We start from the raw sequence: 12,023 nt of genomic DNA on the forward strand, positions 1-12,023 counted from the left end.
TGTTGTCCAGTTTTGGTTTGCGCATGTGTCCTTTTGCATTATCTGTTGAGGATCTCGGTGTAATTGGAAAAGGATCAGGAAAAACACTGCCACACCACAGACTGTTATCTACAAAGTAAAAATGTCGTAGATTACGTTTGGCTCCAGCCCACACATATATCGGGGCTGGATCAGGTTTTCCAGTTCAGGGTCATTAACCACTGAAAAAAAGCAGTGTTTATTTGATTCTTTCATTATTGCATTGCGTTCATTTCCCGACAACAGTGCGAAAGAGATATTTCCACTGCAAAAGATCAAAGTGAAAGATGCCATGAGAAATGTGTCCGATGTCAACAGACCAAAGATGTCAGAAGATGAAAGATAATTGAATTTTAAAGCACATTTATTGACACCGCCTTCCACCTTAAGGGTGGAAGGCGGTGTCAATGGTGGTCTCAATTGCAGTATGAACCAGAGTTTTCCATGGAACTCCCAATTCTCTGCTAAAATAAACACTACCTCTCTAAAATGGATGATACAATTGGGTTCACAATGGGATTTTGAGCAGATTTGCAGCCTTTGCACGATGGCCGTGCTGCTGTTTTTTTCTCCCGACGATTTGAAACACCCCCCAACACTTTGAATAGAATATCCCTTAAGGATGATGTCAGCGTCTTAGGAGGATCTGCGAGACAAGAGCCTGATTTTGAAGCGAACTCTAACCCTATCATTTTAAACCCCATAGGGCCAGTATCCGAGGCTACAAATTGAACATTCAACATCGAGTAAGAACCTCAAGTGAAGTAAGTTCCTCAAGTGAAACCCGGGGAAGCAGAACATCGCCATTAAAAATAATAATAATAAATAAAGTACAAAAATTACAGACAGGAAAGCTTCTTTGGGTGACGGTGACCAGAGTCCCGACAGATGTCTGCAAAACACTACAATGTCCCGGTTTTCACCGCAACTGAAATAATAATAATATTATTATACTTGTTTTCAGCACCTACATATATACAGTAATGGAGCAGGAAGCAGCTGCACTGCGTTCACAACGATCCCACAGGAGAAGTAAGCGTGCAGATCATCAACACGCCCGCTCACGCGCTGTGAATTGTGTGCTTTCAGGGGTGTGTGTGTGTGGGTACAGTACCGCTGCACGTCCCCATGCCCTGTTGCTCCAAATAAAGCAAATAAAAGAATCGTGTTTTTTTTTCTTAGATATATATATATATATATTTTTTTTTTTACACTGTTACCTTATCGAACAAAACAAAAAAAGCACCATACATTACAGGGACGCTCTCTCAGTCACTCTCTCGGCCCTTTCCCCCCACCAACAGCGTGCCCAACATGCGGTACACTTACTGTAAGGCTCCCAGTTTGGAGGTTTCAGAATGTGGTCACCCTATCTTAAGGGTGTGTTTTCCCATCTGCGCCCCAATTGTTGACATATGTGTTCCCGTGTGCGGTGGTGACGCAGCAAAAAACAAAGGGTATTTATGTCGTTCAGTAAGATCTACTAATACATATGTGACCGTTATAACCTAAGCCTAGGAATGTATAAAGATTAGAGCAGAGGAGTGTTGGCGGGGCAGATGGTGTGTGCCCAAACTGAAGTTTTCTTTTCCGCCGCAGGCCTGATGAATGATGTGATTCTGCATAAGGTCTTGGTTGAAGACCAAAAAAAAACAATGTACATAAATACATAAAGGGGGTCAAGATCTTTCTTTTTTTTTTAATATTTTTTTAATTATCCTCAACATAATTAGCCACATCATTTATTTGATCATATACAAATGTGAACAATTTTTTGTTTTTTTTCATGTGAATTGTGCATTTCTGAAAGACGACATGTAAGGGTTTTAAAGAGAATTTGTGCCTGGCTGCGTTTTGTTGAAAATCCCACAAGAAATGAAAAGGTGTCATTTGATCAATTTTTTGGAAACTTAAGGTATTTATTTTTAAAGGATTTCTTTTTTTTCTACAGAAAAGTATGTCATCTAATGGGTTAATAATCACAGCATAGGTCCTTGGCCTATGTAGAATACTATCCTTCCATTTACCTCTGCGGTCACATTAGCAGCTCATTGCATATTGTGCAGTGTTGTGCTTATTTATTTTTTGGTTGCCACATGTTTCTAATGTTCAAAGTTAGCGAGGTGAGGATGTAGCCCCGCCATCTCGTTTTGATCCTTACTAATTGATGCCTTCAAAATTGCTTTGGATAACTAATTAATGGGTCAGTAATATATGCTCTGAAATTACTGTATTCATTCCTTCTGCATACAACTTTAAACATCCTCCCCAGCATCACCAGTTGGTGACACACGACTCGCAAACGATGTGTTCGTATCGAACGAATCCTTTAAATGACTCGGGAGTTGGGAGTCGCTCCTAGAGTGACTCTGTCTAAAGAGATTGCGGCTCGTTTTGCTGCAACCGGAGACAGTCTGAACTGAGACTCGCCTTTCAATTTGCATACTCACAAGTTCAGTCGCGAATGGCATTAGTCACGAACGAGTGCCTAACGAGTTGAATCGGCGAGAGAATGAGTGAATGAATCTTCTCCTCCTTGAAAGAGAAAATAATTACTGAGGATTCAATTTAAGTGAAAAAAGGTGAAAGCATTCGACTTGAATCTTATTGAATGTGTCTGATTTACACTTTGCATTCCAGTAAAATAAATCATTTTCACAGAATTAAATTATTCTTGTGAAAATTCCGCCCGCAACTCCGAACTGACTCTTGAGCAGTTCAAAAAATTGAACCGCTCTTTTTACAGAGTCTCTCGTAGAGAGCCCAATCTCCAAAACGAGAGGAACTTTTCATCATTTTTCGTCACTATAACCACATCATTACCAAAAGGCATCGTGAAGGAAAATGGTAAAGAAAAAAAGTACTGAATGTCTATTCTAGGTGGTGCATCCTTCTTCGTGGGTCGTCAAACTATGTTATTAATGTCAAAACCAAAATTATCGTTTCAGGATAAAAATGTGTTTCCTTGTCCGTGAGTTACGACATAGAAAGGTCACTGGCAGAACACCCCTCCAATCTGCGTGATTCATCTCTACCTCACAGGGAGCAGCCACGTTGTGGCTCGCTCTGCAAACGATTTCTTTCCCCTTTTTGAAGTCGGGCTGTGTTTACTCGTACTCCGAGGCGCATTTAATCCCCCCAGTTGCTAAGGTTACGGGAATCTCACAACGAGTCGCTTTCGGAGTCGCCTGTAATTACAGATCGGGCATCTGCAATACGAATACGCCGATGCCGTCATGCCGACCAGTCTGGCAGGATGACGGGTCAAAAAATTGAATGATTAACAAAATCCTGCTCATTTTACTTTTCTTTTTAAGATGCAATGCTCGCAATTCTTATGACTTATGACTGTGAGGTTGGATGACTTCTTGCGACGCCCATGGGGGTAGAATGATACTGTGTTGAGTGGTCAAGGAATATCAGAGAATGAACGCGATAGACGGAGAAATCAAAGAAGAAGATTTGGGTGAGGAAGAGCAGCGCTTGAGTTTCCTCTGTTTTGGAATGGTTTCAAGCCACGGTGCTTGAAATGACAGGGCCGCCGGAGCAAGGCTGCAATCTCTGCTGCAGAAATCACCGGCCTGCACTCGTCAGCCATAAACATGTCACTGCCCGATGTTCTATCTGGACGGATCGGGGGAGGGTTCTCGTACATTCGTTGGCTCCAGTAGTTTCTGCGTTGCACCAAATAAAGTATTATCTCAGTGTTTCCCAGCCTTGCCACGGCACACTTTTTTACAGATAGTTAGTAATGCAAGACTGCTGAACGATGTGATCGTACCAAACAAATTATTTAACTAATTATTATTTTAATGACTCGGGAGTCGGGAGTCACTCTGGCGAAGATAAACTAAATAACTAAAATAAAATAACTAAGTCTCGTCCATCTGTTCATCATAATGTTTCTGTTGTTTTTAAATTGCCGCAATAATGAAGTCAAGTTGCCGTCCAATGTCCAACGCAATGCACTCAATAAAGCTTGTCGCAGTTATGACGGTAATGTATTGTCGTGTTGTTTGTATTCCACAAATTCCTTCCAGTAAGTGAGGGCAGGTGGCATGGCTGTCAATCATTTGCTTGGGTCACAAAAGTAATAAAAGAATAATTGAAGAGAGTGAGACAAACTGGATCTTGAACTCTGTATACTTAATTAAAGGGGACCATTATGCTCCCTTTAACGCAAGTCAATAGGTCTCTGGGGTCCCCAAAACCTATTTTTAGATTTATTTTTATTTGAAAATACCACTCAGATTATGCATTCGAGTCATTCTAACATACCTTTATTCCACGCTGTTGTTTTGTGGGAGGAGCCACCCTCCCGAGGCCTTGAGGTCTGTGAGATAATGGGGTTTGAGCACAACTTCTGGATTCTGTGAACATGGCTTCCAGGTTTCGTTGTATTTTCTCTGTAGCTTTCACTGGTTTCCCCTTATCAGTCCATAAAAATCAGTTTTTCAACTAATTTGAGGTGAGAAATAAACAATCCAGTTACTGAATCTTCGCTCATATTCAGATCTACAAGGCCTAATTAAAGTTTGTTCTGACTTTCGCTGCTGTGCTCCAAGCTTGTGGGACACAGATACTCCACTGCAACGCAGTGTGACATCCGGGTGCAGGGATTTTCTGTTTTGTGTAAACATCGAAAAATAAAATAAAATAAATAAATACATCTACTATTAAAACATACTAATTCTACGGTGGCCCCATGTGACGTAGGAAGGGGAGGTACATCTGAACAGCTTGTTGAATCCCATTGTGGCAGACCAAAGGCAGCATTGCTCCCTTTCCCACGGCCAGCTGCCTCGAGTTGGCTGAATCAGCGCCGCACCAAGGGCGTGAGAGTCGGAGATTCCCCCAGGACCCAGATTAAAAATGTTTATCCATATTGTTTTTCCTTTTGGACAGTGACCCTTTCTGTTTCGAACTGTCAATAAAGATTCTCGCCATGTTGGCAATCCACTGCCAGAAAGACTCCATCTACCTCCCTTAACCCTACCAGTTGGTAGAGACTCCCACAAGTGACGCCTGAATGGGGACTCGGGAGGGTCAGGGTGCCGAATAAAAGGTGCCCCGGTGCCGATCCGCTGGCTGCGGAAGCGCCTCGCAGAACTGGAGGAGGAACGAGACTTCCTCCACTGCCAGCTGGAGTGAGTCCTCGGCAGCGTGAGCTGCTGGGAGCACTCTGCGACCAGCCGCTGGCCACCAACTAGGAGCCAGCCAGAGGACCAAACACACGTCCAACCCCAGGACTCACGCAGGATTCGCCGGGTCCAAGGCGCATTCCGATGCCACAGAGGTGAATGTCCAGGGGGCCGTTGCGTCCGACCCCAGGACCCATGCAGGCCCGGTGCCCCAGACTGGAACGGCCAGGGCTCCACTGCACTCACGGGCGTCAGGAGATGCCCCTTTTCTTTCCCCAACAATCCCCATGCCACCAGCCTGGGGGACGGCGGATGTCTACCAGCTGGGTCATGTGGTGACACGGGACGCTGGCTCCCCTTACTGTGCTGTCCCCTCTCTGTCCCCCATTAGCTCCCAGGGCGGTGCTGCCGTGGGGAATCAGGGAGCTGGTCTGGGCGGCAGGCACTGCGGGCTGCCTGGCCACGAATGCCGGGACTGCCCGGTGGTCCTGGTCGCCGGCCCTCCAGACCCCTCTCCCGGTCAGGAAGAGGCCGGGGGAGACATCAGGCTTTGCTGGACTCGGGCTTTTCACAGACGATGATCCAGCAACACTTGGTTCGAACTGGGGCTTTGGTGAAACATCACGTGGAGAAATTTGTTGTGTGCATGGGGATATTCACACGTATCCGATGGTCCGACGCAAAATTTGTTACAAGGGGAAAACACATAGGGTACAGGCTGCGGTTAGTTCCTGCCTGTTGCACACCCTGATTTTGGGCACGGATTGGCCAGGGTTTGACACATTGATGAGAGAGGCTGGGGGAGTGCGCTCACAGTCGGTAGTGAGATGTGAGTGAGAGTGTGGCGCGCAGTGACGCAGAGGGGTCATCGGTGGCCTCGACAGGTGCGGGGGCAGCGGAAATCCAAGTAGGATCTCCCCCAGTCCCCTTGACTGTCCCTATCAACAAATTTCTGCTGGAGCAGTCACGGGACAACACCCTATGGCGGGCCTTTGAGGGGGTAGTTAAAATTTATAGCACATTGATGTGCCCAGACTCCGCGCTCACTCACCCATATTTTTCGGTCATTATGGACAGGTTATATTGAGTGAGTCGTGAGACTCAGACAGGAGCGGAAATAACCCAGATGTTGGTGCCAAAGAGCCGCCGGGAAATGCTCTTCCAGGCGGCCCACCATAACCCAATGGCCGGTCACCTCGGTCACGATAAAACACAACAGCGGAAAATGGCCCGCTTCTATTGGCCTGGCATTTGGGCAGATGTATGTAAGTGGTGTTGAAGAATTCTCGGTGAGATTGCATGATCGGTGAGATTAATCTGCCTGTTACAGGAAAACAAACAGAGTATTAAAAATATTTATTCTGAAGAATAAAAAGAAAGATACAGAGCTGCTTCAAAACAGTGGTCTGATCGGTCTGCCCCTGCTTCTGCTGAAGAAGGTTTTATACCGATGAGAGGTTGTGTCCCATTCTGAGACTAGCCATGTAATTGGCTGTTGCCTTCAGTAACAGCTGAGAATATGTTTTAACAAAGAAAAATATTGAACACTATCAGTGCTGGGAAACCATACATTTAGTGTTTACACAAATGGTCCTTTTATGAGCTAAAAAACAGAGATAATGACTCAAACAGTTGTGACAGTTGTGTACCATTGGTCAGCTTGTCATTTACTGTACTATACCCCCTCAATCATATCCCCGGGTGTTTCTCTCATACAATGGTTTAACAGTCAAACTCAGTTGATAGGTACAGTCTTACTGTGATATAAAACAAACCACAATGCTCTGTCAAGCCCCCTGGGGCTACCCCTATCTCCAAACGAGGTTGAGTGAAGATGGAATGTGATCTGGTCTTTATAATACAGTGTAGCATTATCTGAAAGAACCGTCTTTTCATATGAGCTTTGAGAGACTCATTCAACCCCAAGGCAATGTGTTTTAAAAGACAAGATAAGAAAAGATGTGATAAGATGAAGAATCTTTAATTATCACACAACACACCACACTACACTACAACACATGCACACACACACACACGCTTTGGATGGTGGCCGGTGAAATGAGGCCTCTGCATTTAACCCATCCTGGCTTGTCCTTCCTCCAGGGGGGCAGCCAGGAGCAGTGGGCAGCATGAGTTGACACGCCCGGGGACCTGGTGACGAGTGTCCATCGCTTGCCAGACGATGATGTGTGCATGTTTTTAGTGGGGGTCCTTACTGACGTTAGGTGGAGGAAACCCCCTTGAGCACGGGGAGAACATGCAAACTCCACACAGACAGGCTCCTATTTGGGAAATAACCCACCCGGAGCACGGTGCCAACAGTGCCCCAGGCGGAAATTGAACCCAGGACCTTCTTGCTGTGAGGCAGCAGTGCAATGAACTGTGCAGATAAGATAAGATAAGATAAGATAAGATAAACCTATATTAGTCCCACTACAGGGAAATTTGCACAGGTACAGCAGCAAATAATGACAGCAGAAAATAGAGAGCATCAATAAAGAGTTGTAGTAACTAAAAGTGAGTAAGAATCAAGGCAAGCACGATAAGCAATATAAAATATAAAAAAATATATACCTAAGTAGAAACAACATGAATAGAAATCAGAGTATTAAAGAGTATTGCACATATTTAGACAAATGCACATATTTACAGAAATAAGAAACATACAAAAAGGCTATTGTCCTATATAAAACATGTGAAACATCATTCAAAGAATGCATTTTTCTCTCATAATTGTGCGCTGCATGTCTTGAGTGCCAGTTAGTCAACCCTCTAGCTACGCCAAAAGCGCTGATAAGGCCTCTCCCCCTAGTCGAGGTCCAATTCAAAAGACTCGGTATGGAACTCATCGGGCCGTTAGACCGCATTGCCCACGGGTATCGTTTTGTGTTAGTCCTAGTAGATTATCCAACCCAATACCCAGAAGCGGTGCCATTGTGCAGTATTACGGCCAAAAGTGTGGTGCAGGCACTGTTTCACGTTATCTCCCGAGTCGGGATTCCAAAGGAAATCCTGAACGACCAGGGCACTACCTTTATGTCACGTACACTTCAGGAACTTTATGAGTTACCGGGCGTCCGCTCAATTGGCACCAGTAAAAACAAGATACAGTATGTTATGGACCTGAGACGGTCTGACAGGCAGGGTGCGACACAGATTAATCACCTGAATCTCTTGAAAGAATGGCGGGAGGGGACGTCCATGGCTCTGGTCACGCTGGTCATTGAGCGGGATGAGTTGGGGCCGGAGGTTCAAAAAGCAGCAGATCATACCGCAGCCATGTTAAGTGACCATCTCTCTATGTCCAAGAGGGCAGACTTGGCCGCACATCAGCATCGTTTCTCTGACGTTTTCTCCTCCCTGCCAGGCCTCACGTCCTTCATACACCACCATGTGGAGAAGACCACGGGGGTGAAGGTGCGCTCTCGGCTGTATTGCCTGCCCGATATATACGCAAGATCGTGCAGGTGTGATTAGAGGCTATGTTGGACATGGGCGTAATAGAGGAGTCCACGAGTGACTGGTCTAGTCCCATCGTGCTGGTGAGTAAGCCCGATGGGTCGGCCCTGTTCTGCGTGGATTACCAAAGGTTGAACGTGGTGTCAAAGTTTGACACCAACTCAATGTCGCAGGTCGATGAACTTCTCGACCTGTGAGGGACGGCTTGTTTTTTCACGACAATGGATTTAACCAAGGGCTCCCGGCAGATTCCCTTGTCTCAGGAGTGCAAGGAAAAAACTACGTTCTCCACTCCGTTTGGGTTGTACCACTTTTGCACACTTCTGTTCGGGTTATTCGGTGCCCCAGCCACCTTTCAGAGACTCATGGACCGCGTTCTGCGTCCACATATAGCATACGACGCCGCCCACCTAGACAACGTAATCATTCACAGCGACACCTGGGAGGGGCATATGCGGCATGTAGGCGCAATGCTTGATTCCCTGAGGCGGGCGGAGCTCACTGCCACCCCAAAAAAGAGTGCCCTGGGACAGAGGAAGGTAGGGTATCTGGGGTACCACTTGGGTGAAGGCCTGATCCGACACCGTCTTGATAAAGTTGCTGCAGTTGCGAACACGCCGAGACCCAAGACCAAGAAGGAGTGGAAGCAGTTTGGCTCTTTGGCTCTCGGACGGCTCCCTGGCTTCAGTCAGGCGGTGCGGGTATGTGGACCAAGGGGCGTGGTCAAGCCGCTGCTGCAGACGGCAGCATGACCCTTTTCCTGCCTCAAGTCGGCTAAATCAGTGCCTGCCCGGCGGTGATTGGTTCAACTCTGGGCAGGGAGCTTTCTTAATCTTTGTTCGACATGCAAAGGGGATAGGCATACGAGGCTTAAAAGGCGACGAGGAGCCCAGTCACAGCACCAAAGGCGCGGGAGTCAGAGATTCCCCCGGGACCCTGATTAAAGACGTTTATCCTTATTATTTATCCTTTTGGCCAGAAAGCCCTTCTGTTTAGAACTGTTAATAAAGATTCTCCCCATGTTGGCAATCCCCCGCCAGAAAGATTCCGTCTCCCTCCCTCAACCCCTACCAGTGGGTAGAGACTCCCATACACATGTTTTCTGAAATAGGGACCCCACAAAAAACTAACTCTTGTCTTATTTCACAGTGTGTGTGTTAGTAGGCCCATCAGAGACCCAAATGTATTTGCACAAGCACTGAAAAGGGGAGTTTTTCGTGAGGTTTTTTTTGTCTGTTTGTGTGTCCAATACAATGAGTGCAATAGATTGTGTGAACATGGACACCGTGAGTTGACTTCTATTTAGAAATTACTTAATAATTATATTTTTAACACATTGTTGACATTATTGTAACATTATGCAAACAGTTTATGCAGTAAACACTGCTGTTTACTGCATTTTTCATTTTTTAAATTCAGTTTTACTGCTTCAACGCTTCAGATATTTTGCCATATTTGTATATTTCACTTTTCCCCCCAGATATTGGCACTTTTCATTTATATTCTATTGTTTGTTATGTCTGTCTGTCTGTCTGTCTGTCTATCTATCTATCTATCTATCTATCTATCTATCTCTCTATCTCTCTATCTATCTATCTAACTGTCTGTCTGTCTGTCTGTCTGTCTATGTGTCTGTCTGTCTGTCTGTCTATCTATCTATCTATCTAATAACTGGACACTTTGGTATCTGCACCAGTGGAATTTGACCCTATCAAAATACAAATGAAACACAATTATCTTTCCGCATATAGCATATTAAAGGTTATATGATACAATATCTTCTCCTATCATAAATGTTTTATATATATAAAATTATACTAATAATAATAAACCTATTATTTTGTAATATGGCTTGTCAATTGAGGACAAATGCGCCACAATTAATTAATAATTATAATTATTCATTATTATTATATATTATTATTAATAACCATAAGAAATGTTAGTGCATCAATGTGTGTAGAAAATTACTCAATATATTTATGCAGCCTCATATCAATCCAAGATCCTAATTGTCATACTCTTCCTCAGGAACCATTCCAATGTCTCTCACTGTCAGAGTGAAATAAATCCTTCCCTTTAAATGTTCTCACTCCGTGTGAAACGGAAAAAAAGCAATCTGAAGGGTGTGGTTTGAGGTTCTTCTTTAGAACAACAGATCAGGCTGAGAGCAAATTTTTAACTCTGCCAGAGAGTTAAACATGGATTGTTATTTCAATCCAAACAATACGTTTCTATTCAGTTGTTCACTACTTGACTTAACTCATTTTATTTTGAAAGAAAGAGAAAATGGAATTTGATATCAAAGCTGCTAATAATATTGACATTTGACCTGGAAAACTAGAAGTGAAAATTGTGGACGGTCTAATTTATAGTAACAGTTTAATATGACTCATTATGGTTAAGGCTCCTTCCAAATCCATGTGCAATAATAACATTAAAGAAAATTATATAAATAACTGTTGAATCGATGTAAAAGACATAACATGTTGTGCTTAAAATGTTATACAGTGTTGCGCAATAATGGTCAGCTTCAGTGGCCCGGTTATAAATGTAGTTCCTATGCATTGTTGATTTTGTGCTGTATTTTCCTTTTCTGGGGGAGGAGGCTACAGTATGTTCAGCACTTGCAGAAAGCTGCTTACGGCTTCAGCCAGGCCTTGATAGGGGATTTCTAAAGGCTAACCTGCTTTTCCCTCCATAATTAGGCAACCGACATTTGGAATAATGCACCATGCAGCCCTCTACGGCCAGTCATTTGCCTGTATGATCTCAATTGGCTTTTACGTTATATAACCGATCATTGCATCACTTTCTTCTTCTTCTTCCCCTTCTTTTGGCTGCTCCCGTTAGGGGTCGCCACAGCGGATCATCTGCCTTCAATACCTTCTGTTCTGCGCATCTTCCTCCCTTACACCAACCACCTCCATGTCCTCCCTCACCACATCCATAAACCTTCTCTTTGGCCTTCCTCTTTTCCTCTTGCCTGGCAACTCCATCCTCAGCATCCTTCTCCCAATGTAACTCTCAACTCTCCTACACACGTGTCCAAACCATCTCAATCTGGCCTCTCTCACTTTTCCACCAATCTGTCCGACCTGAGCTGTCCCTCTAATGTACTCATTCTTAATCCTGTCCATCCTTGTCACTCCCAATGAAAATCTCAACATCCTCAACTCTGCCACCTCCAGTTCAGCCACCTGTCTTTTTGTCAGTGCCACCGCCTCTAAACCGTACAACATAGCTGGTCTCACTACCGTCCTGTACACCTTCCCCTTCACTCTTGCTGGAACCCTTCTGTCACAGATCACTCCAGACACTCTTCTCCACCCACTCCACCCTGCCTGTACTCTCTTCCTCACCTCTCTCCCGCACCCTCGGCTGCTTTGGATGGTCGACACAAAG

Source organism: Zeus faber (assembly GCF_960531495.2).
Source record: "Zeus faber genome assembly, chromosome: 17".
Classification (NCBI taxonomy): domain Eukaryota; kingdom Metazoa; phylum Chordata; class Actinopteri; order Zeiformes; family Zeidae; genus Zeus; species Zeus faber.